The sequence below is a fragment of the Sinocyclocheilus anshuiensis genome, unplaced genomic scaffold, assembly GCF_001515605.1.
Source record: "Sinocyclocheilus anshuiensis isolate Anshui unplaced genomic scaffold, SAMN03320099.WGS_v1.1 scaffold3681, whole genome shotgun sequence".
Taxonomy (NCBI): Eukaryota; Metazoa; Chordata; class Actinopteri; order Cypriniformes; family Cyprinidae; genus Sinocyclocheilus; species Sinocyclocheilus anshuiensis.
The window spans coordinates 110,510-117,051 of NW_015549860.1; the positions used below are offsets into that span (position 1 = coordinate 110,510).

Below are 6,542 nucleotides of genomic sequence, written 5' to 3' on the forward strand. Positions count from 1 at the left end.
TATATTATTATAGTGTTATATTTCAATTTCACAAAGAAACGTGCAGCATTTTGTCCAAGCAATAATAAAAGGACACATTTCATTTATAATTTGTCTTAAATCTAATTTTGTTAAAAAAAAAGCGTGAATCGAATCAAATCGTGAAATCAAAATCGTGAATCGAATCGAATCGTGACTTGAGTGAATCGTTACATCCCTACTGTTAACATGTGTAATGTTTAATTACTGTGCTGTTCTTTACCGCTTTTTTAACGGTTTCTTCCGGTGAAGTGCCTTGCATCGTAGACTTCCATTGTTGTATGGTTGCAAATGTCGTAATGCCCTATGTGTGAAAAACCTCTATATTTGCCAATGTGTAAGTGTTCAAGGGTCTTGTGCAGAGCAAGGTGATTGTTGTTGGTGTGTATGCATTGAGAGGTTATGCATAGAGAGGATATTGTTGGTGTGTGTGTCGAGGCGTTGGATCATGATGGATTAGCAGTAATCTTGGCCAGTGACACTCCCCGGTGGTCGGATCACTAAGCACGCAGCCTCTCAGTCTTTCTGCTCAACACATCTCTCACAGAAAGAAGCCAACCAACCTTTTTGCGGCAGCTACAAGCTTTAAACTCATTGAGGTTTGGGTGATTGACTCACATTTGCGTGCTCACAGACATGGGATTGCTCAAGACAGTTGGCGTCTTAAACTGTCAAGTGATCATTAGTACCTTACTTAGGGGACACACACGAACAAATAAAAACAAGCACACAGTGAGGGAACACTAATCTCTTTGTATTCAGTTTCATTTTAATAAACCAAGCATTTTAATGTGAAAATTCCTCATCACAAATGGCTCATTTTTACTAATGACCCTTCAGAGGAACAAAACCTCAACTGGACTAAAAATCTAATATTTGTCTCAAGGCCAGAGCCGTGATTCAACCTCCCTAAAATGTTTTCACAGTTTCAAAGCAGCGCTTTACTTTTACTGCCATTAAAGACTGCATGAAATGGTTTAAGAAACACAATTTTCTTTCTTGTTTTGACATATTTCCTATTGAAACGGCTAGCTGGGGCAGAACAAATCGAAAGGCTTATGCTTAGCCAACTGCTTTTAAGTAGTACATCACAGCCTGGCAAAATCATGATTTACTACTTGCTATAGCAAGTTGGTGACAGGTGGTGTTAGAGAAAGGAGACATCAATCTAGAGGGCATTTTATTGTACAAACAATTGGAAATGCTCCTGCAAGCAATATCCTTTGGTCATTAAAATTATTATGACAAAATTTTATTGTAAAAGTAATAGTAATAATAATAATAATATATGTGCACTACCGGTCAAAAGTTTGTAATACTTAGGCTTTAAGTCTCTTATTCTCACCAAGGCAGCATTTATTTGATCGAAAATATATATATATATATATATATATATATACACACTGCCATTCAAAAGTTTGGGATCAGTAAGACTTGTAATGTTTCTTAAAGAAATCTCTTATGCTCATCAAATCTGCATTTATTTGTTCAAAATACAGAAAAAAAAAAACAATAATCTTGTGAAATGTTATTACAATATAAAATAATGGTTTCTATTTTAATATCCTTTAAAATGTAATTTATTTCTGTAATGCAAATCTGAATTTCCATCAGCCATTACTCCAGTATAAAGTGTCACATGATCCTTAAGAAATCATTCTAATATGCTGGTTTATTATTAGAATTATCAGAGTTGTGCTGCCAAATACTTTTTGAAAACTGTGATACTTTTTTCAAGATTCATTGCTGAATAAAAAAAATTAATATTTTCTAACAATATAAATCTTTGCTATCACTTCTTAACAATTTATCACATCATTGCTGAATAAAAGTTTTGATTTCTTTCAAAAAAAGAAAGAATAAAAATTTACTGACCCTAAACTTTTGAACGGTAGTGTATATTGTTAGAAAAGATTTCTATTTTTAATAAATGCTCTTATTTTTTACTTTTTATTCATCAAAGAATCCTGAAAAAAATATCACAGGTTCCAAAAAAATATTAAGCAGCCTTTTGGCAAATATATGGCACAGTCAGCATTGGCTAATCAGTGTGTAAGCCAACTTGTCCCACATTTGACATGGCAAATATGCCCCATATATTATAAAACAGATGAGGACCACTTCTGGTTGTAACACTTGACAAGTGAGGCAACTTCTTGGATGTAACACTTGACAATGGCTAATTGAAATGGATGCTTGAAATTGTAAATATGGCCTAATAGAATTCGGCTACTTTTAGTAGGATGCAACACAGTTAACTGATGCAGGGTGATCTGGATGTGAGTCTTAAGAAGGCTACATACGCAGTAATTTATTTTTTGAAACGCTTTCAATGGCAGTTTTTTTTTGTGTACTGTGCAGCATAAAAACAGAAGTGCACTATAATGATTGTACTCTTACTGTCACGGTTTCTGTTAATTTGGGCTTTGTTTTCCCTTGTTGTGTTGATTGTATTATTCTGTTCAGGTGTGCCTAGTTAATTATCCTTGTTTGGTCTGAGTACTTAAGTATGTCCTGTATGTTCACTTTGAGTTTATCTGGTCTTGTGTCTACATGTCTTAAATATTGCTGTAAATAAGCCAGGCTTATTTCAGTTAGTCTGACTTATTTTCACTCGATTTGGTTCCATAAATCAAAATGACCATAGCTCAAGCTCAGTCACTGTGGCAACTTTTGCTGGGAAACTAACCTGGTCTGGGGCAGGCTAACTGTCAGGCTAAGCCCGAGTTGTCGCTTAACCAGAGTTCCTCTATCAATGACCTGCAGGGAATACTATGAAATCAACATTAAGAAATCATGTTTTAAAATGTATTGTTAATGTACTGTAAATAAATAAAGTTACTAAGTTAAATGTGTATGGTGGGTGTTAATTTCTCATAAAAACTCAACCTCAACAAATGTGTCGTACTTCATGAATCATGGCGTGTCCTTTCATTGATGAGGTGGTGGATGAGGGAGCTCTCATAATACGTAGAGCATTCCAAAGACAGCGTACTTTCAGGGATAGGTCAGACCCTTTGGCTTTTCCCGACAGCTACCTGTATGAGCGGTACAGGTTCTCGAGAGAAGGGATTTTATATATTTGTAGATTACTGAGGCCATACATTGCACATAACACGCCGCAATAAAGCGCTCACTGTACCACAGACTGTCTGTATACACCGTTGGAGATGCAGAAAATTTCAGCAAATCATCAGTTTGCCGCTCTGTGCGAGTGGTGTACCTGTCTTTAAAAAAGACTGCTCAATGTGTTCATCGCCTTCCCTGGTCACAAAGCAATTTGTACCATTAAACAGGCCTTTTATGGAATTGCAGATAAGTTTAAACAATAATTGTATAGGAATCGGAAATATTTTTGTGTTTATGTCAAAGGTGACAAATGGACAAATGTAAATCCTTTTAATTAACTTTTGTAGCTTTCCCAAATGTTGTCGGGGCTGGACTGCTCCCACGTGCGTATAAAGTGTCCGTCTGGTCTGCATGAAGCAGACTTTGTTAACACGAAATCAGTACACAGTATAAATGTGCAGGTATAGTCCCACTGAAATTGTTTTGTAGGCTACAACTGAATAGGTTGTGCTATATATTAAGATGTGTATATGGGTTATGATCCATTCAATACAAATTAAACTAATCTCTTCAAATACTGTAGCTGTATTCTAATTTTCTCCACAGTTTAAATTAAGTTACCCACATCCCTCTTTATAGACATTTTCTTGTGATGCTGTAACTGCAGTTTAGTGACCTACATTTTTTTCTTCCAGATGATCTGTGATGCAGAGTGTGTCATCACTAATGTAAAGGCTCAACCCATGACTCCAGAATATTTCGAGCCTCTTCTGTTGCCCAGCAACTGGCACACGGTAGGTTATTAATGGAAATTAATAAATAAATAAAAATTCACCAATTAGTAATTACAGAAGAATAAATTTTTACTCTATCCAGGCGAATTCTCAGGAGTTTTGGTGGGAGACAAGGGATATCCCTGCCTGCCTTATCTTCTGACACCATATCAGGAACCCCAGACACAGGCACAACGCAACTATAACCTTGCCCATGCACGCACAAGAGCTCGTATAGAGATGGCATTTGGTCTCATCAAATCTAGGTTCCAGTGCCTGAACCACCTCCGAGTGACTCCACAACGGGCATGTGACATTATTGTTGGTTGTGTTGTGCTCCATAACATTGCCAGCTTGAGAAAAGAGAGGCCACCAAGCATTGTTGTAGAGGAGGACTGGGGCAATGAGGTGGCTTTTGATGACAATTAAACAGGCAGGGTTATAAGAGACATTTATGAAAATAATTATTTTGGTTAGCATTATATTTTTCAAGTCATGTGAAGGCTTTCAATTTATGTTTGTAGCCCCCTACTTTCCCCTCAATTTCATTGCACAAGACACACAAGTCACATCATTTGTATTTTATTTATTATTATTATTTTTTATTATTTCAATTTAAAGCTGCCTGTTGGAGAAGAAAAACAAAACACATAATTAAATGGTGACCAAAATGTCAAGTGTCAGTGTTTCATTACAACAGTTCTACTTGCATCTTGCTCCAGTTTTTGGATTTCCAGCTCCAGCTTTCTCATCTTCAACTTCTTATATTGAATGTCTACATCCATAACATCAATTTCTTTAAGGAAGTAGCGCTTGTACACACTTTTTTATATTTTCTTCATTCCGTAGAAACCAAAATGTCTATTATTTAATGCTCTCGACACCATGTTCAAATTTAATAAAACCTACATTGTCCCCTGTAGTTCCAGTCTGACTGGTTTCTGGAAGGATGTCAGTGTCCTGCAGCCAATAATGTTTGGAAAATATGTACTGTGAGCACCTAACCACACAAGTAGGCCTTTAGATATATGATGTGAATCCTCAGTTATAGATGGGTCTTCATCCTAAAACCAATAATGAAACTGAGATTAATGATCACCACTTAACATTGACAGTAAATAAGTGCTTTAAACGCTCACATGCTCACAGGGTTCAACAGGACATCTGCTGGCTCCAACAAGCACACAGAATTTGCCATCACTATGAAACAAAACATGTTAGAGCAAAGATTTTGTCAAGAAAAAGCAAAAACCTATATATCAACCTTTTATGAAGTCATAAAAGTCATCTTCTATTAGGTGGTATGGTTTCAGAAGCTGTTCCCCCCTCTATTCCCTCAATGACTGGCCTCCCCTTGTTCAGGTCCAAGAACTCCTCTGCAGGAGTTAAGGGTGTTGGTGGTGGCCCGCCCCCAGTTCCAGCTACATCACTCTTTTTTTTGGCAGCTGCATTTCATAAATATGTAATCAGACAGTTCTAGCATCATGCCAATTATACTCTAGTAGTTATATAGCCTATATACTTATCATTCTGAATAATATTTTTACATTTAATTTTCACCTGCTGCCACGTTCTTTTCTCCCCACTGAAATTGCTGCTGTTTAAAAGTGTCCTCAAAATAAATGAAATGCATAGCAATACATACAAACAAATATATATATTTCATTCATTTTTTCTTTTTGAACGTGCCTGATATTTCATTAGATCATACTATGCTAAGACATTTAAACATAGTTTGCTACTTACATATTCAGTCGATGAGCAATTATTTGCTAGCCTTTCTCTATTATTTTATTTACTGCAGCAGTATTACCTTTCTTAGTAATTAAATCTTTCACTTCTTCGTATGATTCTAAGAGCAGGCGCTGCTCAGTAGCACTGAACATCGCCGCTCTCTCTTTACTTTTTGCCATGTCCGATCGATTTGATCCATGTTCGACCTCTAGGGCTGTGTAGCGTCTGGACCAATCAAACACACAATATATATTTTGTTAGCTATATTTAACAAATACTCTGTAACACCCCTCAGTTAACAAGCCATATGAGGACCTATGGACCCTTCCCCCGAAATGCGTAACACCTCAGGAAGGCAGAACAGGCCTCTGGTTCCATGGCAACCAACGCTGATATCACTGGGTTTATTGCCCAAAGGGATGCGGGGTAGAGAAAATCAGTACATTTTCCATAGGAAGAGACACAATACACAGTAAAAATGGACTCTTCTCTAATTAATTCATAGGAAAACCTTTCTTTGAATGAACACACATATCCTTCAGGTCATTTGTGTATGTTGTCTTTTAAATTGTATACTGTTTATGCGGCTTGTGATGGAACCACTCGTTTCTGTCATCTTACCTATATGTAACATGGATACTACCATGTTTAGCATCTATGAATTCGTCTTCTGATGATCTAAACGAGAGTGTATATTATATGTTGGTACATAGGCAATATATTAGTGTCCTGAGAATCTTTAGTAATTTCGATTCAAGTTCCATATGCAAATTACCATGCTTCCACACAAAGGATCATAAAACTCCCCAGTGTTTCCACACTCCCGCTTGGGATTTCAGCCTTTCTCATTGGACAAGCCCATCTTGAGAGGCGTGAATCTTCTCAGATCTTAAAGGCCTCCCATCAGTGACCCGCCTCTAGTCGGTGGTTCGGTTAGATTCTAAGATG

The 6,542-nt window shown here is 36.8% G+C and overlaps 1 pseudogene; it reads left to right on the forward strand.

Moving 5' to 3' along the window:
- The first annotated feature begins 2,936 nt into the window (after nt 1–2,936).
- Nucleotides 2,937–4,289, forward strand: LOC107660949 (putative nuclease HARBI1; annotated as a pseudogene).
- The last annotated feature ends 2,253 nt before the right edge of the window (nt 4,290–6,542 follow it).